Source organism: Sphaeramia orbicularis, chromosome 16 (assembly GCF_902148855.1).
Source record: "Sphaeramia orbicularis chromosome 16, fSphaOr1.1, whole genome shotgun sequence".
Lineage (NCBI taxonomy): Eukaryota > Metazoa > Chordata > Actinopteri > Kurtiformes > Apogonidae > Sphaeramia > Sphaeramia orbicularis.
Window position 1 is genome coordinate 52747673 of NC_043972.1, and position 24192 is coordinate 52771864.

At 40.7% G+C, this 24192-nt stretch overlaps 1 long non-coding RNA gene across 1 annotated transcript; it reads right to left on the reverse strand.

The window, feature by feature from the left end:
- Window positions 1-6840: 6840 nt before the first annotated feature.
- Window positions 6841-11080, reverse strand: LOC115435316 (uncharacterized). Its single transcript, XR_003937683.1, has 3 exons — window positions 11059-11080; window positions 7684-7689; window positions 6841-6905 (listed from the first exon to the last, which is right to left on the reverse strand). It is a non-coding gene; the product is annotated as an uncharacterized LOC115435316 (long non-coding RNA).
- Between the last annotated feature and the right edge of the window lie 13112 nt (window positions 11081-24192).

The following is a 24192-nucleotide window of genomic DNA, read 5'->3' on the forward strand; positions in this document are numbered from 1 at the left end:
TCATGTCTAAGACATGATGTCTTGAACCTGCTTTCTAATGATGCAACAATGAGGCAGCTAGTACAGCAAACACCCATTTTACAAAATATAGAGCCAGGTGTTCAGAGTTGTTCGGAAAGACCATTTCAGGACTGTTTCAGAACTGGTTCCTAATGTCAAAGAAGCTGTTTGTGTTTCAAGTATATTCACTAATTTCTCAGATGAGATGTTCCAGTGAATTGCTGTGCTTGCTTAGGTAATGTTAGCCAGCATAGCAAGTAATTTCTCATACTGACTGGCTGAAAAGAAGCTAGTGTTACACACAAGAAACAAGAACTACAGCTGCAAAATAAAGCCAGTGTGGAAAGACACTTATGTGTAATACCACTGACAGTCACTAGTTGCTCCTCTAAAAAACCCTGGCTCCCACAGACTAATAGTGAACTTCTCTCTAAAAACCTAAGTCATTCATGACTTTCAACAGTCATTATAGCCTCATCCATTGTATTCTGAACTTCTAATAAGGACTGTGGTCCATCTTTAATGACTGCTCCATAAATAAGGTTTTAAAGCAACACCATGGAACTTTTGCTGATGGGATTCCCCCTTAAGTCAAGAAACAGTATTGTCTGTACAGTAATACTTGTTGCCAAGCTATTGATGCCGGCAAACTTCCTGTGGCCAGACAATAAATGTGCATTCGACTATGTCTTTGGGTCAGATAAAGTAGCCTTACAGCAATTTATACAAACATTATTGTTTTGTTTTTTAAAATATCAGAAATAATAATAAAAAAAATTAAAAAAAAAAAAAAAAAAGACAAATGAACAGATCTATATTATGACAGCATATTAGGGCCACATGGGAAAAATAAAAACACTTTTCACTACGAGAATAAAGTCGTAATATTTCAAGAATAAAGACATAATATTATGAGAATAAAGTCAAATACAAAAAGAGTCAGAATTTTATGAGAATGACGTCGTAATATTATGAGAATAATGTTGTCATATTTTGAGAATAAAGCCATAATAGTACAAGAGTAATGTCGTAATTTAAAACTTCCAGTCAGTTCCTCCTCCACAGAAGAGGCAATCTGCTCCAAATCCATTTGGTTCTTACAATGAAACGAACCCAAACATGTGCAAACTCACTTCAAAGTCCTTAGTCTATTGATAATGGGCTGATGGTGGGCTAATAGGCTCAGTATTTTGCTGTGTGTAAACCCCAAATGAAAGTATAACCTCACAAAATGTTCCAAGTTCTCCATTATGCAACGAGTGGGTATGACATTATTCTCGTAATATTGTGGCTTTATTCTCAAAATATGATGACATTATTCTTCTAATATTATGACTTAATTCTTGTAAAATCATGACTTTTTGTATTCGACTTTATTCATACAATATTATGGCTTCATTCTTGAAATATGTTCTCAAATACTTCATTCTCATAGTGACAAGTTTTCATTTTTCCTATGTGGCCCTAATACGTCGTCGTAATATATAACAGCCTATAATCAACTGCTCATTGTGGGAACATAGTTACACTGTAATACAATGCTGTTTGTGTGGTCATGATATTCATACTGTAATACAAAAATCAAAGATCGATTTGTAATACCGAAACATTGGAAGCTTACTTCCTATGTTAGCACTTACTAGTCCAACAGTAACACCACCAGGTCTCCATCTTTGAGGCATCCCTCCTCCTCTTTCAGGTCATGCCAGTGAGTGAAAGCTAGGTCAATATTCACCCTAGTCAAGCCTCTTATTTTATCCCTCTCACGCTTTGTTTTCTTTGTCTCTTCGAACAACATCCTTACACTCTTTGTTTTTCTTGCTGCTTCAGCCATGACCGTGAGCCTTTTTGTAGCTTTCCTTCACTCATAACTTTGTTTACCTGCATTTTCTTCTGAAAGTGGAGGGGGGATGTGATATATGCCGTAAAGCAGTCAAATTTTGCGGGGGTTTTTTTGGTGTAGGGGTTCCTACCCAAAACCAGAAGTTGCGTGGTACCAGTGCAGGCAATACAGACGCTCTGGAGTGATGACAAAAGTGTAACTGAACGTATTGTGAGTTGTTGTACCACCAAAATGACCTTGAAAATATAATTTGAAGGCTGAAAAATCGATTGTGTTGCTTTAAGGTGAATTGGACTTTTGGAGCTTCTGTTTAGTGAATAAAATGTGTGTTTTTTCTGATGTCTGTAGTTGTGGTTTACAAGTTACACAACTAAGGCGGTTAAATGACTTTGTTACACAAATGTTTAATGACAGTTATTTTTATATGATCTCACCTTTCACACATGGCTCTGACCCCTCTCAATCCTGTAGCACCACCCCTTTTGTCCAAATATGGTCACTTCTGGATACAAAAAGCCAACAGTGTGACAGTCAAAATGCAAACTCCTGGCTTCAAAATAACAGTTCCAAAATCAGTGGGCCACCTTGAGGTCCCTCAATCCACTGTGCAAGGTTTATGGTTATGCATTATTGCAACTGTAGAGGACCAGAAGAGAGACACTGACCCATAAGCACTCAAGAGTGAACGATAGTGATTTCAATGTAGAAATCACTGTTATCATGGATGTAGGCACAGGACACAGTCAGTAACTCAGAGATGTCCACAAATGACCAGTTCCTGGCACAAAGTAGACTCTAACACAAACTAAGTACATGCTTCAAGGTTTTTTGTGGCTGTATGTTATGAGGCCATAGAAAGGACTCTTCAAGAATCTGCCTTATCTCTTCAGCTTGCTACATACTCGAGAACAGAGACCTTTCCTCTTCCTCCTGGGGCTGCAAGAACAAAATTACATAATTTTGTTCTCGCAGCTGGTTTTGGAGTTTTTGCAGCTTGTTCTCGACACACCATCTGGGCAGAACTTTCATTTAATGCGATGTGTGAGAACTATTGTGTGACTGGTCAGACATTCAAAGTGGGTGTGGTTGATGTGGAAAGCAGAGGACCTCCCATAAGTTCGGCACATGTGTTTCTCCTGAAGTATGAAATGTCTTGGCCAGAACTAACTTTGTTCTTGTTTTTACCATCTCAAGAAGACAAACCAATTTCTTTGTTCTCATGGAGCATGTAGCAGACCTTAAGCTGGAGGAAAAAGTAAAAATGACCTAGAAATACAACTCCCACCATGTTCATGCCCATTCCACACCTCTTTCTGCCTGTCTGCCTTTGTCTCATCCCTTGTGAGAATGAACCAAGGGGCCTCAGGAGACACAGTCCCTTATGTGGCCTGCACAAAGCCATGCAGAATGTTTCTAATCTTTTAAAACTTACATAGGCTGAAAAGATTAGACGGTGAGGGTGTTGACAAGTGACAGAAGAAACTTGTTAAGTGTCTAGCTCTCAGAGATGGAGTCCTCCACACATATACATGCATGCACACAGTTGCAGACACACTGCCTGGCCCTCTTTGATCAGGAACTCTTCACCTTCATTTAAGCAATTGACTTTACAATTTGCTCAAGTATTCAATCAGGTACGTCTGCTTTAATAAGAGGCTTAGTTATAAATTGTCGTGGTAATGAGAGAAAGAGCAAGAGCAAGAAGAGGGACAAAAGTAAACACAGGCACAGGCAGACAAAGAGATCAGGAGAAAAGAAAAGGGAAACATGGGACTTCCGGTGACGTCATGATGAAAGCAACAGCATAGAAACGAGGGTCTGTCAGATAATTTAAACAAAAAACAGTGACAACTACTGATCTTTTAAACTTTCAAGATAAAAGAGTACGTTTGGGCAAGATGTCATCCTCCTTGTGGCATAAAGCATCAATTAGACATGCGAGTTCTAAGGAAACTGATGAAAAACATCCGAGATCACCAAGTCCAACTAGCAGGCCTGTCCCTGTTCATGTGGGGGCTCCAAGCAAGACAAGTTGCCTTTGTTGTCATTATGTGTTTATGGAAAAATGTATTTTACATTACCTTGAGAGAGTTGTTTCTTTTCTTCTTCAGCTTTTTTCTTCTTACATTTATCAGCACCCAATGGGTATAATAATTTGGACATGGTGAAAACCACTTCCTCCAACAAACTGACAAATCGCTTCATCCTGGGCTGACAGTGTGGCGAGTGGGGGGAGGGCATAAAAGTGTAAATGTTGCGACATCACCACCTGGGGAATTGTACCTCAGGAAATTAATGCATTACAAGGCTCACTGGTTCATAAAGATACCACAGGGGGCATGAGGATTCTGTTGGGTTTCTGTAAATTAGCTTAGAGTCCAGTTCCGACCAAATCGATATGTAAAGTGTCATGAGATAACTTTTGTAATGATTTGGCGCTATATAAGTAAAATCTGATTGATTGACTGATTGATGAGACGGTTTCAGAATAAAAATGATTTATTGAACAAAACATGTTAAAATGGCTGCTATTATATAAAAGCTAGCACGGTGGCCCATGCAGGTGAACAGGGCCGGGGCTTATCACTGCAGCAAGGATCAAACAAAATATAAACAGGGACTGCAAACCAATACCTGTGAAGCTGCACACCAAACCAAACTGAGACTCGAGAAGAAAATCCACCACCAGGATCACGCTGCCGCCCCCAGGTCCACGGCACCTGTTCAAAAGAAGAAAAACACGGTTAAAATGGGCCACGTGCTGCACCCAAATTCACAAACAAAATAAACTAAGAATATAATTAAACAACCTATAAACACAAAGTACTAAACAAAAAGCACAATAATGCAACAAACCAAGAATACACAAAAACACAGAATGTAAGAAAAAAAAAAAAAACAATGTAAACTAAAGATTCAATTAATAGAATACAACCTAACCTGTAAACACAAGTTACTAAACAGAAAAATGCAGTTAATGATATTAAACAATTCAAGAATACACAACAACAGAACAAAAAGGAAAACAATATAAACTAAAGATTCAACTGGAAAGATACAATTTAACAAACGGAAAAAATATGGTTAATTACAATGAACACAACACACAAGAACAGAACAAAAAGGAAAACCATATAAATGAATGATTCAATTACATGAGTTCACAATAACACAAACGGAAAAAAAAAACACTTTACACAACTACATGCAAAATCAACAGAACAGAAAAGACACCCTGGAGAGGGGAATGGGATCCGTGGTGCTCCCTTGGATGCCAACCAATGAGCTTCAGACACAGCAAGGCAAAGCTATGCCGACCGCGGATAAGAACGATTAAAAGAAAACCATCTGAACCAGAACAGCAGCACCTTCAGGACAGGGGGAAGTATGGCAGGTCAGTGATGGAGGACACCCAACAGCTCCACAGCCTCACTGTCCAGAGAATGGAGGAGATGTGATCCAGGCTCAATCACACTGCAGCATAAAATGCATAATTAGCTGAGAGCCAGGTAGCAGACAAGGAACACAACCCCACAGGACAAACAGCAGCGACCTACCAGGAGATGTGCCTCAACCGAACCTCAGCAGGGCAACGCCCTTCTCCCTCCTGCTCCAGAGGTCAGTCGCACTACAATGAATGGTAGTGGTAATGAATGCTGGGAGCTACTAATGTGCTTTTGCGCATCCAGCCAAAAGGCTGAATTCAAGCACCTTACCTGTTCAGACACGCCAACCAGCCACCAGCATTACAGCCCAGCTTTACACTGGGTAAAATCACACCACGAGGCTGCAGCTGCCACCGGATGAGGAAGAGAGAGCGGGCTAAGGTGTGGCTGCACCTAAGTATATATAGGGCGCATAGCACCTCCCATTAATCAGTACCGATTTGGTGCACGGAGGGGAGGAGCAAATCCTCCTGCCACACCAGGTTTTCATTACAATCACCGTTTTCCCTGTTTGGTGTTGCCAGATCATTAACAAATCAAGTGACATGATGCATAAGTTTGGGGCGCCCTGGTGGCTGCGGGACCCTAAGCAGTTGCTTAGTTTGCTTATAGGGTGGGTGGGCTCTGCCTGCTAGCGCTAGCTTGCTAGCTGGTAGCCACTTGTTGGATAGCAGGGTAACTTTGGCAAAGATAAAACTTTGTAAAGAAAACACTCCTGCTCACAATTAAACTAAACAATCTTTAGAGTGTCCCGAACAATCTGTGGGGGATAGAAAAGGACAACCTGTCCACCAGAGAGTTGGAGGGTTAGAAGAAAAAACGGGTCTGATTGAGGACACTGAAGCCAGACAGAAGAGGGTATTTTGGTACCTGCTTCAATGTGTCACAGAACTCTCAACCATGTGTGATGATCTCCAGAACAGATTGAGAAGGAGTAATATTCATATCTTTCAAATAGCAGAGGGGAGTGAGGGGAGAAACGTGGCTGAGTTTGTTAAAGACTTGCTGCCCAGAGTGCTAAAGTTACCACCAAACTTAGATACTCAGATTGAAAGAGCGCATTGCTTCCTTCAGTCTAAGCCTGTAAAGTGCAGGAAAAATTAGGCAGTTCTTCATTTTAAAAATACCTTCATTTGTTGCATACAAAAGTTAAAACTTTGGGGAAAGGGGAAGGGGAAAAAAGGGTTTCCAAATCTCTGGAACACGCCTGGCTGAGGACCAGTGGACCAGTGCTACTCAAGGTGAAGGATTGACAATATAGATCAGTGATCCTTTTTTGTGATGGGGGGGTACTTTACCACTGAAGAAGGGGGGAGGGAGTTACCACTGCGTATCTTATTGTGGAGGACCAGGGGGGAGGGGGTCACAGAATTTTGTCACTGACAGAACATGCAGCTTGACGTTGATACTTAAACAGACACCCCCATTTCGGTCTCAGCACCCCTGTTGAGAAACGCTGATTTAGATGAAAGATAAACCACTGGGCCAGTTACATGTCTATATCCCCGGGCTGGGAGGGTTATTGTAGTTACAAAAAAACACAAAAATTCCATTCGGCCTCAATATTGATCAGCCCACCAGGAAAACAATGGGTACTCCATATGATCAGTCCAGCCCTGGTTTAGATGCTGAAAAAGGTTTTGATTGGTTTTGATTGGGTGAGACACTAGTAAACATTTGTAAAATAGCTTATAAAGGCTTTATTGGAAATATTAAAAATGATACAATAACAAAAGATGTTCCAGTTGAAGAGAGGTGGATAAAGTGATTACCCATCATGCCCAGTGCCTACAGTACAAGTCTGTGGAGGCAGGGGCTGCTGGGGTTGTTTCAGCTGGTCAGAAACATTGGGTGTCCATAAAATGCTGGAAATAGATTTTACGAAATTTCATAATCTTATCAAAGCAACACCACAGTAAATGTGTGCAACTGTCAAAGCTGAAAACCAGGCTATGTAAAAGGTAGCACAAACAATTTTGATCAGATTACTATAATATTTTTCAAGGCACCCAAAGTGCTTTACATTATTGATCCATTATTCAGTCACTCTCACATTCTCACTCTGGTGATGTGTAGCTACAGCTGCCCTGGGGCAGGCTGACGGAAGCGTGGTTGCCAAATGGCCCCTCTGACCACTTCCAAACATTCACACACATTCATACACCAGTTTGGGTGACACTGGAGGTAAGGTGGGTGAAGTGTCTTGCCCAGCGGCACATGACTAGGACTGATCGGGATTTCTACAACCAATCCTTTGGTTATTGGACAACCCACTCTACCTCCTGAGCCATGGCTGCCCCATAATACTGGTTTCATTTCAGAATCTTAAGCTTGCCCCCAGTTTCATTCCTTGGGAGATTACATTTTTATTTTCATTTCTCCTTGATATTTTACCTTTATCTATTCTTTTCTTGTTTTAGCCAATTCAATTTAAGTTTCATTGTTTACTAAATATGTTATTCTTATCAGTACTGTGCTCTTTCCTGTTGTTTTTCCTTTGCTATATTCTAAATGAGGCCTCTACCACAAAATATTGAAACTAAACCCTGAATGAACTGAATTAATGTATAACTATTATAATAGCTGCCTCTTTGGTAATGATAAAGCACTCACTGGCTGAAACCTGTGAGAAGATGTAGGGAGCTCTATGTGTACGTCTCCGTCTGTGTTTGTCAGCATGTCTGAAGGTCCCAGATGGGTGATTCTTGGTCAGTAGTGGTGGTGTGTGTGTGTGTGTGTGTGTGTGTGTGTGTGTGTGTGTGTGTGTGTGTGTGTGTGTGTGTGTGTACTGGCGGGTTACAGAGTTTGAGCAGGGCCCCTCTGGCATTGAGTAGACTCTGAAAAGGAGGTCACTAATTTGGGCTAATGAAATTACATTAGGTCCTTTCCCACCAAAAGGCCCAGGAACTTTATTACCAGGAACTTATTTACCAGGAACTTTTTGGGGTAAAAGAGTTCCTGGTAACTGCGTTTCCACTGCACCCGAAAGTTCAGGGTAATTTATTCAAATCAGGTTGATGATGTATGAGGGAGCAGTAACAGAAACTGTAGTCCTGTTCATGTACATTCACAAACTAACCTCTAGTTCAATAAAATGATACAGTACTTAGGTGGACGGGTTGGGTTTAACATTTTACTGGTTGTTGAATCACTTAATCCATCTGGAATACATTTTAAATGAAGTTAACCATCATTACATATCCTTAATTTGTATTTAAAAATGGTAGAACATGTATTTTCAACTTCTCATTCCTTAAACTAAATCACATCTAACTTTATGTGTGATGGATGGATCTGTTTCATTTCTATTGTTTACAGACATGATAGTCCAGGTTCAACCCTAAAGTCAGACACATTTACTCAAATGCCTGCATTTAATTCAAATGCATATTACTGATAAAAGTACTTATACTCATATTGTGATGCCTTGTAAATGAACAGACAGTATTAGGTTAGATTTTTTTTTATTAAAATTTGAAACAAAACAAGGTGCCTTGAGATTAAAAGGGAAATAAACATGTGTGAAAGGTTCAGTCTTTTGGATCAGTGTGTGGTCCAGCTGGTCCAGGACAGCCGGTCTGGAACTCCATGGTCCCGGTCCCTTTTTCGCTTTCCTACAGGAAAAGTAATAAAAATGTTAAAATGAATTGCAGAACACATGATGACAGATTCCTACCAGTGTGATGTGATATGTCAAATCTCTTACCTGGGCTGTTGTAAACAGCATTAGATGATGGACGAGCGCACAAACGAGCCACAGGTTCAGAAAAAAGAGGCGAGTCCATCCAGTCCATTTCAGGTGGAAATCACATACATACAGAATAAATCAGTGTTCAACTCAGAGAGACAACATGAATACATCAAGTTCTCTGATTTAGCTTTAGTGTCAGACTGTTGACCAGTTAGCATTCGGTTAACTGGACTTCACTTTGGACTAAACAGCTGATACTGCTGACTACTGTTACAGCATGGAACCAACTAAACAGTGACTATTTCTGTCATATACATACCATTGGTTTGTTTGACAGTCAGATCCACTGCGACTGTTGTGGTCCTTTAGTTTCTTTTAATCCTGCATAAATTTCTTCTTCTTTTCTCATATTTCTTTAGGCTTGTGTCTTATATTTGGCTCCGACAGCTTTTACTCGCTCGTTTTGTGTCGGCGATTCAAAGTCCGTCTGAATTTCCTCATCATTCGTCCACTTGTTGTAGCTTCTCTTTTGGTCCATTTTCCGAATTATCAAAATACCAAGCTTGTGGAAATTAAATGAGTTAAATATTGGTGGTGAGCAGAATGCGGAAATGCTGCGAGTCTAGTCCACCACTCAGCCTTCTCCAGCACACAGCTCCGCCCCTTAAAGTTTCTGGTAATCTGAAAAGTACTACCTCCCTACCAGGAACTTCTTCGGGGTAAATTCGGGGCCGGGGGAGGGTCAGTTACCAGGGTAATTTTCGGTGGAAATGCACCAGGAACTTTGAAAGTTCAGGGTAATACAGACAGTTCCTGCAAAAGTTCCTGCGGTGGGAAAGGGCCTATAGACTCTACTCAGAGCTGATCAGGTGTGTGTGTGTGTGTGTGTGTCTGTGTGTCTGTGTGTGTGTGCAGGAAAATATGTGACCATTATATGTTTCTACAAAGTCCTAGGTTAGGAGATAAATAACTTTGTGTTGGTGAACCAAAGTTGTGTTTTATTTTACCTGTGTACTGTTTTACATATAATGTTAAGATTATATGTACTGTATCAGTGGATTGCTGAAATGTAGAGTGGCAACATTTTCCTCTGGTGTCTGTGTTGTTGTATGTGATCTTGAAGGTCTATTCTTTTGATGGCAAGTACATGTTAGTGAAACCTGGAATGAGTTTTATAGACTTTACAGTTTTACAAAGACTTCAGGTCAAAAGTAATCCCACAGAAAATATGCAGCATATTACAATGTTTTGTTGGGTAATGTTCAGTGGTAAATAAATAAACATGGTGAAACAAGAGCTGAAATAGTAACTAAACTAAGTGCTATGTACATGTAGCCAGTTTGGGTAGGTAACTTATTCATAAAAGCACATTCTCTGTCATACATTAATTACAGTTTTTCTCAGTCGCTTTGTTACATCTCTCAGATCAGAATTGAAATTCTCAAAACTACTCTGTTGCTAAAAGTACTGAAATCACCTTTTTGGACAATTCAAGCTGAGCATATAAACATGTTGTATTTACAGTTTTTCTTGGTTGCTTTGGTACATTTCTTAGATCAGAACTGAAATTCTCAAAACTACTTGTTCAATCTTCACATCATGTCACTTGTGCACATCAAAAAAGCAGTTTCTCATGTCTTTGAACAAGTTGTAAATGCTTTGGTACATCTATGCAAATGATTATGTACAATTCTCTGCTGTTTCCTACATTATCAATCGCTTCTGTAATGTTAATCAAAATGTATTATAATGGGTCTCACCCCTCACAACATTTAGACATTAGTTCATCACGTAAGTCATTACATGCAAAATGGTTTAACAAATTATCATATTTCAAGCATATTTGTATACATTTCTATCAGACTTTTTTTCTAAATCGTTATAAATTGTTATAAATCATTTTTTGATCTGCACATGTGACACAATGATGTGAAGATTGAACCAGTAGTTTTGAGAATTCAGTTCTGATCTAAGAAATGTACCAAAGCAACCAAGAAAAACTGTAAAAAATATTTATAGGGTGGACTAAACAAATACAAGATGTTTATATGCTCAACTTGAATTGTCCAAAAGGTGACCTCAGTACTTTAAGCAACAGCGTCTTCAATTTGTGGCCCAATAGACAGGAATTACAGGAGGTGTAGGGAGACAGCACCGTAACTCCTAGAGGACTGCATGTACTGTTTTCACAGGAGATTGTCCTATGATCCCAGATTGGGAAATTGTAGTGCAGCAGCAGCATGACAGATTGTAAAAATACAATTTAAGATCAACATAGAATAAAGACCAAACACACTATATATAATAAATTACAAGTATAAAAACAAAATGGTAGAAAAACAGTAAGGTGAAACAATAAATTGTAAAGTGCAAAGTAAAATGGAATTGCTCGGTAATATAGACAGTAAAGTGCAAAGTGAAAATATGTTTTTGACCAGGTTTGAACATCAGGTGAGTTTATTGTACAGTAATATATACTATAGAGTAATTATAATAATTCTTGACATAAAGCATAGTGTTTAGTTGCAATGTTTACCATTAGGGTCAGAAAGCCATATGAGTTGAGGGTAATGAGGCCAAACAGGAAACAGAATCAGAGGGGGGAGGTTGTTAAAAGTGTTAAAACTGAAGCTCACATCCATGTACATGTACCCTGTAGCTCTGTTATTAAAAAGTGCTGGTGTTTTTATTGAGTCCTGTAGATAACACAACACTAAGGTGTAGCTGCTGTTTCGTATCTTCCATTGTGCTGTGTCTAAACCTCGGTGAGGCTGCTGTCTGCACTGGTGCTCTGCTTCATTTATCTGCACAGCCAGTGTGAAGCAAAGCCCGTCATATGACTGCATGCCCTGCACATCGGCCTAATCATATGGAAGAGTTGATCACAGGGCAGGAAATCGCAGCACAAGGCCAAAGGAAACAATCTTTCTGCACTGGCTTAAGCCAATCATGTCCTCTGTCTCAACTCACTGCTTGGCCTCTCACTTACCCTCCGTCTTTCTATTTTTAATCTTTTCTGTTGTTACACAACTGTGTTCTGACAGGGCTTAGATGTGACTGTGTTAATGTAGACACTCACAAGCAATCAGTCCATACTTCATTTTATTCTCACCCTCAGTGTTCTTTGTTAAATACTGACTAAAAAAATTAAAAAGCACTCTACAGGCATACAAATCTTCAATTTTAATATCAATTTAACATTGTTTTTTTAATATTGCTTTAGAGGTGCTGCTATTAATCATTTTTGTAATTTAGTAATTTATCTGTTTTTTCCTTGATTTGATTCAACTGAAATTAATTTTTTAAAAGGCAGGGGGAAAAACAAAAAAATGTGAAAAAATACACATCTGAAAACAGCTTGTCCTTTACCCCAGAACCAGTTGAAAGAATATAAGTAAATATAAGTAAAAGCACACACACATCAAGGTTATAATCATTAACGAAAACGAATGAAATGACGAAAACTAAAATTGTAAAAACATTTTCGTTAACTGAAATAAATAAAAACTCTAATTAAAAGAAAAAAATGATAACTAACTGAAACTGTATTGTGAGCTTACAAAACTAACTAAAACATATAAAAATTATGAATAAAATTCCCTTTGTTTTTGTCTTTCTCAATGTCAGATTGATATCAAATTGATTTATTTTGCTCCAGCAATTTTATTGTAAGCAATTCATGTCTGATCACTTGTGGTTTCCAGTCGTCTTCTGGTCCCCACTCTACCTGGAACATACAGACTAAAGCTGGGACAAAGCAGCACAGTCCTGTATGGGATTTACTTTAGTGATGCGTGGGGTTGGGTTTTTTTTTTTTTTGGTTTTTCTTTTCTCACTGTGTGTGTGTGTGTGTGTGTGTGTGTGTGTGTGTGTGTGTGTGTGTGTGTGTGTGTGTGTGTGTGAGTGACAAAGACAGAGCAGAGTGAAAGGACAGAGTCAGACAAGTGTTGAAGTAGCATCCAGGTAAATACTGGCGAGTTTATCACCATGAAAAGGCCCTCCAAGCCCTTAACTGCACAGTTTAGAAGAGGAGAAAAGAGGAGCATGAAAACTAATCTAATTACAGAGGTATGGAACCTGTTATCATGTTAAAAAAACGTTTGATGTTACTAGCTATAGCTACCTGAGCTGAACTGAAGCAAAGTTGGCTAATAATTGAACTGGAGATGATTTAGATATGAGATATCTGCTAAGGTGTGGTTTACTGCAGCTGAACTGTATTATATATGTTTATAAGTAGTTTAGATATGTTTCTATATGGTTTATATATTTGTATGCAGTTTACTGCTGGTTGGCTGGTTTATATATGTTTGTACACGGTTTACTGCTGGTTAGCTAGTTTATATATGCTTCTATGCGGTTTACTGCTGGTTAGCAGGTTTATATATGTTTGTATGTGGTTTACTGCTGGTTAGCTGGTTTATATATGTTTCTATGTGGTTTACTGCTGGTTAGCTGGTTTATATATGTATGCGGTTTACTGCTGATTAGCGGGTTTATATATGTTTGCATGTGGTTTACTGCTGGTTGGCTGGTTTATATATGTTTGTATGCAGTTTACTACTGGTTAGCTTGTTTATATATGTTTCAGTTTGGTTCACTGCTGGTTAGCTGGTTTATATATGTTTCTATTTGGTTTCCTGCTGGTTAGCTGGTTTATATATGTTTCTATCTGGTTTACTGCTGGCTGCTTTGTGCATCTCCTCTCACGCTTTGCACATCTTCACATTGTTTTAACATAAGTGATGTTGTGTATGGATCGCAGCCCCCCCCCCCCCCAACCTGCTATAGGGAATTTATACATTGTACTGTACATGTGTTTGTGTCTGTGCTCAGTCAATGAGCCGCCCTAACCCAACCCCCAAATGAAAGTGTCCAAAGTAATCCATATCCGTGCCTCACTAATTTCTTTGAATAGGATGGTGAGGAAGATAAAAATATATGAAATAACTAAAACTAATACTAAAACTAAACTACACTAAACTAAAACTAAGCATTCAGAAAAAAACAATAACTAATAAAAACTACCAAACCTGCCCTAAAAACTAATTAAAACTAACTGAATTAGAGGGGAAAAAAAGTCAAAACTAATTAAAACTAAACTATAATTAAAAATCCAAAACTATTATAACCTTGACACACACACACACACACACATATATGTATATATGTATATATATGTAGATAGATAGATAGATAGATAGATAGATAGATAGATAGATAGATAGATAGATAGATAGATAGATAGATAGATAGATAGATAGATAGATAGATAGATAGATAGATAGATAGAACAGCAACAATAACTACAGTATGAAAGTATATATAAAAATATCTATAAACATACAGCAAAGAAGCCCAGATAGCCCTCTCCCCACCCAATTCCACCAGCTTTTCGGGGGGAATCCTGAGATGTTCCCAGGCCAGCCAAGAGATGTAATTCCTCCAATGTGTCCTGGGTTGGTCCCCGAGGTCTCCTCCCGGATGGACATGCTTGAAACACCTCCCCAGGGAGGCATCGAGGAGGCATCCTCACTAGATGCCCAAAACACCTCAACTGGAGGCAGCAGCTCTACTCCGAGTCCCTCCTGGATGTCCAAACTCCTCACTGTATCTCTAAATCTCTAAGACCACCCTGTGAAGGAAACTCATTTTTGCCGCTTGTACCCACTACCTCATTCTTTTGGTCATTACCCAGAGCTCATGACCATAGGTGAGGTCCAGAACGTAGATTGACTGGTAAATCGAGAGCTTCACCTTTCGGCTTAGCTCCCTCTTCACCGCAACAGACCAGTTTAGTGTCCGTATCACTGCAGAAACTGCCCCAGTTTCCCTGTGAACCTACTGCTCCATCCTACCCTCACTTGTGAATAAGATTCTGAGATACTTGAACTCCTCCACCTGAGGCAGGAATTTCTCCCTGATCCAAAGTGGGCACTCTACCCTTTTCTGGCTGAGGACCATGGCCTCAGACTTGGAGGTAGGGCTGCATGATTAATCGATTTTAAATCGAAATTGGATTTTTTAATTACGATTTTTAAAAAAGGGAAATTGTCAAATCAATTTCATCTCTCTTGTGCCTCCCGGCTGCGCGCCTCCCGGCTGCGTGCCTCCAGGCTGCGCGCCCGCGGGCTACCGTAGACTCTTCCTCCTATCTGTGACAGCGGTCTTTCACAAAAGTCTGTGTAATGACCAGACTTTAAATCTGTTAATGAGCCCGCAGTAGTGATACCAATGTAAGCCATGGCCTCATGCATGGATCCCGCAATTGAAATATAACTGCATGGGGATCACTCATCTTATGTCGTCCCGGATCTGTACCATACTGTCTTCTTCTGATCCGGGTTCGGGTTGCGGGGTCAGCAGCCTCAGCAGAGGAGCCCAGACAGTCCTCTGCCCAGACACATCCATCAGCTCCGGGGATATAATCCCCCCAGTGTGTCCTGGGTCGGTCTCTTCCACGTTCTTCCCCCAATTAAAATAGAACTGCATGGGGATCACTCATATTACGTGGTCCACGCACACACAACTAATGCCTGTCTTACATTGGTATCACTTCTGTGGGCCCAGATACCCCAAAAAGGGGAAGAAAAAAAAAAAAAAAAAAAAAATATATATATATATATATATATATATATATATATATAATTTAGTTCTCCTACTTGCAAAATTTTACATTGACGAATGTAAGTTCTGTAACACAACACCAAATATTATTTATTTTTTGAAAGATGTTGAACTTCAGAGGACTTTTAGAAGTTTGCCCTCTCTGGGTCGGCGGAGAGTCTTTGCCCCAAGTGGAGGAGTTCAAGTATCTTGGGGTCTTATTCACGAGTGAGGGAAGGATGGAGCGTGAGATTGACAGACGAATCGGTGCAGTGGCTGCAGTGATGCAGTCACTGTATCGGTTGGTGGAGGTAAAGAAGGAACTGAGCCGAGAGGTGAAGCTCTCGATTTACTGGTCAATCTACGTTCCGACCCTCACCTATGGTCATGAGCTTTGAGTCATGACCGAAAGGACAAGATCCCAGATACAAGCGGTTGAAATGAGTTTCCTCCGTCGGGTGGCTGGGCGCACTCTTAGGGATAGGGTGAGGAGCTCAATCACCAGGGAGGAGCTCAGAGTACAGCCGCTGCTCCTCCACATCGAGAGGGGCCAGCTGAGGTGGCTCGGCCATCTGTTTCGGTTGCCTCCTGGACGCCTCCCTGGGGAGGTGTTCCAGGCATGTCCCGCCAGGAGGAGGCCTCGGGGAAGAACTTGGTCACGTTGGAGAGACTATGTCTCTAGACTGGCCTGGGAACACCTTGGGGTCCCCCCGGAAGAGCTGGAGGAGGTGTCTGGGGAGAGGGAAGTCTGGGCATCCCTGTTAAGACTGTTGCCCCCGCGACCCAGCCCTGGATAAGTGGTGGATAATGAATGGATGGATGGATGGATGTTTACTTTATTCAAAGCTGCTGGAAACAAAAACGCAATAAAAACCATCAGTATTTGCTCTGATTTGGACATTGTATTGTAGTGTATTCCCCCTGGCAAACGTGTTATGTTATTTTCTTGTTGTATACTTTGTATACTCTACTTCATTCAATAAAGATTTAATGAAAAAAAATAAATAAATAAAACTTCTGTGGGCCCATCACATGATACCATCACAGATTTGAGGTAGGGAGCAGTGGCTTGCATTGCAGGCTGCTCACAAAAAGGACATGCTGACTTCTGTTGTCTTTTCTAGTTTTACCCAAAAATCGAAATCAAATCAAAAATTTAGTTTTTAGAGGAAAAAATCTGGATTTAATTTTTTGCCAAAATCATGCAGCCCTACTTGGAGGTGCTGATCTTCATCCCAGCCGCTTCACACTTGGCTGCAAACTGCCCCAGCGAGAGCTGGAGGTCACTGCTTGATGAAGCTAAGAGGACCACATCATCCACAAAAAGCAGAGACAGGATCCTCCCGCCACTGAACTCGAACCCCTCCCCCACCCGGTTGCACCTAGAAATTCTGTCCATAAAAGTTATGAACAGAACTGGTGACAAAGGGTCACCGGGAACAGGTCCAACTTATTACTGGCTATGCAGACCAGGCTTGCACTCTTTCGGTACAGGGACTGAATGGCCATTAGCAAAGGGTCATCCATCCCATACTCCTGGAGCACCTCCCACAGGATGCCCCTGGTGACACTACAGTACGCTGGCATAGACTTTACCAGGGAAACTGAGGAGTGTGGTCCCCCTGTAGTTGGAACACAGCCTCTGGTCCCTCCTCTTAAAGATGGGGACTACCACCCTGGTCTGCCACTCCAAAGGTACCACCTCTGATGTCCACACAATGTTGCAGAGGCGTGTCAGCCAAGACAGCCTGACAACATCCAAAGCCTTGAGATACACAAAGGCAGATCTCATCAACCCCTGGGGCTCTGCCGCCACAAAGTAGTTTCACGGCTGCAGCTCGCCACAGCCGCCTTGGCAATGGCAGAGAGGAGCAGAGCCCATTCAGACTCAATGCTCCCCTCTGCCCCCGGGGTGCAGTTGAAATTCTGCCGGAGGTGTGAGTTGAAGATCTGCCTGACAGGCTCTTCTGCCATGTGTTCCCAGAAGATCTGCACTACCCGTTTGGGCCTACCAGGTCTGCGCTGTATCTTCCCCTGTCACCTCATCCAACTCACACCCAGGTAGTGGTCTGTTGACAGCTCTGCACCTCATGTAACCGGTTCGGGCTGGGCTCAGCTGGAGCCCATGGGTGAAGACCCAGCCAACAGGCGCTCGCTCACAGGCCCCAACCCCAGGCCTGGCTCCTGGGTGGAGACCCGGTAGCCCTCCGGGCCAGGTACACACACTCTTAGTCTTGTCTGTCATCCGGGTCTTCTGAACCTCTTCTTTGTCTGGCTCTGGACCAATCTGCCATGGGAGACCCTACCAGGGGCAAAAATGCCCCCGACAACATAGCTCCTAGGGTCATTAGGGCTCTCAAACTCCTCCACCATGGTAAGGTGACAGTTCAAGGAGGAGAACCTTAATGTGTGTGTGTGTATATATATATATATATATATATATATATATATATATGTAAGTCAAATGCCATCTACAAACAATATGTGTACAGGAGTGTTCAACACGTGTATCCAACTTACCATGAACTTAAAATGAAACTAACATACAAGTTTGTGGCGTCGTGTGTCACAATAAGCATCTGTGTAAAACACAACAGTGGAACCAGTTTTTTCCACCTTCCAAATTAAGGAAACGAAGCTTTGATTCAGAAAAATTGTAATTGAAAAAATGTATAAAATTGATGTGAGTGGATTAATTGATCCATCGTTTCAGCTCCATATTGCTTACATGTATTTGATTCATACCCACACCTTAACCAAGGGTTTCTAGATCACAGGGAACACATTATTAGGCCCGAGCCCAGACATACATGTCGGCGAGGGCCTATTAAAATCGCATGGTTCCGTTATTATTAGGCCCGAGCCCAGACATACATGTCGGCGAGGGCCTATTAAAACCGTATGGTTCCGTTATTATTATTATTATTATTATTATTATTCTATGCCGCTTTGATCCCAAATTTCACCCATTCAGCATTCACAAAAAGTCAATTTTATTTGACCAAAAATTCAAGCCAGGCGAAAATTTTTTTTATTTGAAGTCGCCAAGAAAAAATATCACCAAATGACTCGGTAGCGCCCCCTCAAAAATCAAAATACATTACGCGGATGGGAGCCCTTCCCAAATTTTTTTCATCGTACAAACATGAAACTTGGTACAGACATAGGCCATGTTGGGACAAGTAAAAAATTACATTATGGCCCCGCCCTAAACCCAACAGGAAGTCGGCCATATTGGGTGGAAGTGTGGACCTCTAAAATCCCACCCCTCATACTTTCATCATCTCCTCCTAGGGTTTACATCCAATTTGGACCAAACTGGGTGAAAATCACCTACACACATGTGTGATCAAAAGTTACCATTTACATTTTTGATCAAATGATGGGCGTGGCTGTGATGACCTCACAACGAAGCGGCCATTTTTAGAAGTATGAAAGTGTGTATATCTCGCACATAGAGTATCAGATTGAGTTGGACCCAATGTAACATTTATGCGGAATAACAACCTGAAAACGATGATTTGTCACATGTATGGTTGGATCGTAAAATGGCTCTCTCACGCCCCCTACAGTTTTTGAATGGGAGTGAAAAAATTTTTTTGACATAGGCAAAAAAAAAATTTGACACACACATCTGTCATGTCAAACTGAACCAAAAAGCCAATGAGGACACACCCCTATTTACAATTGTGTTGCCATGACGACACCAAAACTGTACCATTCAAATGAATGGGGTTTTGTCCCAGGGATGTAATTGCTGAAAAACTCTTTGTGTTCCACTAATGGTACACAGACTGAAAATTACACTGTGGAAAAGTAGAATTTTTCAGCAAGAAGAATTTTCAAAATATTGAAAAATGACTTGGCCACGCCCCCTCAAAATATGAAAATACATTGCACGAATGAGAACCCACCCAAAAAAAATTTCATCATAGAAACATGAAACTTGGTTCAGACATAGCCTATAGTAGGACAAGTAAAAAATTACATTATGGCCCCGCCCTAAACCCAACAGGAAGTCGGCCATATTGGATGGAAGTGTGGACCTCTAAAATCCCACCCCTCATACTTTCATCATCTCCTCCTAGGGTTTACATCCAATTTGGACCAAACTGGGTGAAAATCACTTACACACACGTGTGATCAGAAGTTACCACTTAGATTTTTGATCAAATGTTGGGCGTGGCTGTGACAAGCCTGTGATGAAGCATTCATTTTCAGAAGTATAAAACTGTGTATACCGCTCAGAATGTCGGATTAAGTCCACGATACGGTGTCCTCTCACTGTCGGTGTTCTCGGTGGTCGCGTCGGGAGGCGGTCGCATGGGAGGGCGAGGGCCTTAACACCGCTTGCGGTTTTAATTATTATTATTATTATTATTCTATGCCGCTTTGATCCCAAATTTCACCCATTCAACGTTCACAAAAAGTCAATTTTATTTGACCAAAAATTCAAGCCTGGCGAAAATTTTTTTTATTTGAAGTCGCTAAGAAAAAATTTCGCAAAATGACTCGGTAGCGCCCCCTCAAAAATCAAAATACATTACACGGATGGGAGGCCTCCCCAAATTTTTTTCATCATACTAACTTGAAACTTGGTACAGACATAGCCCGTGGTAGGACAAGTAAAAAATTACATTATGGCTCCGCCCTAAACCCAACAGGAAGTCGGCCATATTGGGTGGAAGTGTGGACCTCAAAAATCCCACCCCTCATACTTTCATCATCTCCTCCTAGGGTTTACATCCAATTTGGACCAAACTGGGTGAAAATCACCTACACACATGTGTGATCAAAAGTTACCATTTACATTTTTCATCAAATGTTGGGCGTGGCTGTGATGACCTCACAACTAAGCGGCCATTTTTAGGAGTATAAAAGTGTGTATATCTCGCACACAGAGTGTCAGATTGAGTTGGACCCAAGTAACATTTGTGCGGAATGCCAACCTGAACACGATGATATGGAACTCGTATGTTTGGATCGTAAAATGGCTCTCTGACGCCCCCTACAGTTTTTGAATGGGAGTGAAAAAAATTTTTTGACGTAGGAACAAAAAATTTGACACACACATCCCTCATGCCAAACTGAATAAAAAAGCCAATGAGGACACACCCCTATTTACAATTGTTTTTCCATGACAACACCAAAACTTTACCATTCAAATGAATGGGGTTCTTCCACAAGGACACTATTGCTGAAAAACTCTTTGTGTTCCACTAATGGCACACAGACTGAAAATTACACTGTGGAAAAGTAGAATTTTCCAGCAAAAAGAATTTTCAAAATATTGAAAAATGACTTGGCCACACCCCCTCAAAATATGAAAATACATTGCGCGGATGGGAACCCACCTAAAAAAAATTTCAACGTACAAAAATGAAACTTGGTACACACATAGCCCATGGTAGGACAAGTAAAAAATTACATTATGGCCCCACCCTAAACCCAACAGGAAGTCGGCCATATTGGGTGGAAGTGTGGACCTCTAAAATCCCACCCCTCATACTTTCATCATCTCCTCCTAGGGTTTACATCCAATTTGGATCAAACTGGGTGAAAATAACCTACACACATGTGTGATCAAAAGTTACCATTTACATTTTTGATCAAATGATGGGCGTTGCTGTGATGACCTCACAACGAAGCGGCCATTTTTAGAAGTATGAAAGTGTGTATATCTCGCACACAGAGTGTCAGATTGAGTTGGACCCAATGTAACATTTATGCGGAATAACAACCTGAACACGATGATATATTACGCTTATGGTTGGATCGTAAAATAGCTCTCTCACGCCCCCTACAGTTTTTGAATGGGAGTGAAAAAATTTTTTTGACATAGGCAAAAAAAAAATTTGACACACACATCTGTCATGTCAAACTGAACCAAAAAGCCAATGAGGACACACCCCTATTTACAATTGTGTTGCCATGACGACACCAAAACTGTACCATTCAAATGAATGGGGTTTTGTCCCAGGGATGTAATTGCTGAAAAACTCTTTGTGTTCCACTAATGGTACACAGACTGAAAATTACACTGTGGAAAAGGAGAATTTCTCAGCAAGAAGAATTTTAGAAATATTGAAAAATGACTTGGCCACGCCCCCTCAAAATATGAAAATGCATTGCACTAATGGGAACCCACCCAAAAAAAATTTCAACATAGAAACATGAAACGTGGTCCAGACATAGCCCATAGTAGGACAAGTAAAAAATTACATTATGGCCCCGCCCTAAACCCAACAGGAAGTCGGCCATATTGGGTGGAAGTGTGGACCTCTTAAATCCCACCCCTCATACTTTCATCATCTCCTCCTAGGGTTTACATCCAATTTGGATCAAACTGGGTGAAAATAACCTACACACATGTGTGATCAAAAGTTACCATTTACATTTTTGATCAAATGATGGGCGTTGCTGTGATGACCTCACAACCAAATGGCCATTTTTAGAAGTATAAAAGTGTGTATATCTCAGACACAAAGTCTCAAATTGAGTTTGACCCAATGTAACATTTGTGCAGAATGACAACCTGAACACGATGATATGTCACTCGTATGGTTGGATCGTAAAATAGCTCTCTGGCGCCCCCTACCGTTTTTGAATGGAAGTGAAAAAAAATTTCTGACATAGGCAAAAGAAATTTGGCACACACATCCCTCATGCCAAACTGAACCAAAAAGTCAATAAGGACACACCCCTATTTACAATTGTGTTGCCATGACAACACCAAAACTGTGCCATAGAAAAGAATGGTGTTTTGTCAGAATCCCACCCCTCATACTTTCATTATCTCCTCCTAGGGTTTACAACTAATTTGGACCAAACTGGGTGAAAATCACCAACACACATGTGCGATCAAAAGTTATCACCTACATTTTTGATCAAATGTTGGGCGTGGCTGTGATGAGCTCGAGATTGAGCGGTCATTGTCAGAAGTATAAAACTATGCTTATCTCGCAGAATGCCGGATCGAGCCCATGATACAGTGTCCTCTCACTGTTGGTGGCCTCGGCGGTTGCGTGGGGAGGCGGTCGCATGGGAGGGCGAGGGCCTTAACACCGCTTGCGGTTTTAATTATTATTATTATTATTATTATTATTATTATTGAATATGTGTTCAATATTTATTTATAATGTTTCAAGAAAGTATGATTTCGCAAAAAATTATTCAAATTTAAATGCACTTCAGCCTGATGATACAACTGGTAAGAATGTGATCAACTAAAAGTCTTCTCATGAAGCTTGTCTGTCTATCACTTCAAATGGGATCTTCCTCATTGTCACTGAAGAAGAATTTTGATTGAAAGCATAATACCAGCCCCATTACCTCAACATATTTAACACTGATGTTCAAGAATGAGGTTAAAAAAAAGTGTAAATCTCTATATTCTGCAGAGACACCTTCAGCAACTCAGAACAGACTGTTGAGAGGTAAAGCTACGGTGACCTCATAACTTCAATGATTGCCAAGTGTAGTCTTTCTCTTTACTTTCTGTATTTTCTGTGTTAAAATGTAACACATTGTTATATATAGCTGGTGAGCTTTTGACATGAATAAATGTCATAATTCAGAGTGAAATTATTTTGTGTTTATGGATGTATGGTATGGTGGTGGGGGGGCACTTGTCTAGCCCCCACATGAACGGGGCCGGGCCTGTAGGCACGCCAAAGATGACTCATCTCTCAAGACCTACCGCCCCCTGGCTCCGACATTCATGGACCACTATTCCCCTGTTCTAACATAACGTATTTACTGGACTGACAAAAATGTATTTGGCATAGCATAGTGTTTTTTGCATTTAAACAGTTGAAAGCAGTATTGACAGTGACTCAGGACATCATGGTAGCACTGCATTAGATTGTAGGTGAACACTAAATAGACAGCACTCAAGCACTCCACCGAGTTACCATGAAGTATTTGTTGTCATTATGTGTTCATGGAAAAATGTATTTCACATTACTTTGAAAGAGTTTTTTCTTTTCTTCTTCGACTTGTTTCTTCCTACATTTATCGGCACCTGATGGGTATAATCGTTTGCACACGGCGAAACCGCTTGCTCCAACAAAATGATGAATCGCTTCATCCTGGGTTGCCAGGTTTTCATTACAATCACCTTTTTCACTGTTTAGCGTTGCCAGATCATCAACAAATCAAATGACATGATACATAAGTCTGGGGCCTCCTGGTGGATACAGGGCCCTAAGCAATTGCTTAGTTCACTTATAGGGCGGGGCGACTCTGCGTAGCTGAACTAAAGGTCCTCTTTCACTGAACACCAGACTGTTCCGATAAAAACAGTAATTTTACCACTCAGACAGCACATCCTCATCCTTAAAGGCCAGCAACGGTCAATTCCCAATCGGTTCCACAATATTCACAGAATTTACAATATCTCACAAATTTACCCATGTTGCCATTTCTGTTAACATATTAATTCATGTATTCAGTTGCTATCTCATTACACAAAAACTCCCCTGTTTTGCAAATTAAAATACTGTTTCAGTAAAATGAATCCAGTGGCTTTGAAACAAATGATATATCTGCTTTAGTTTGGCTAGAATGGACTGCCTCATAACATGATAAACTTAAAATCAACATAC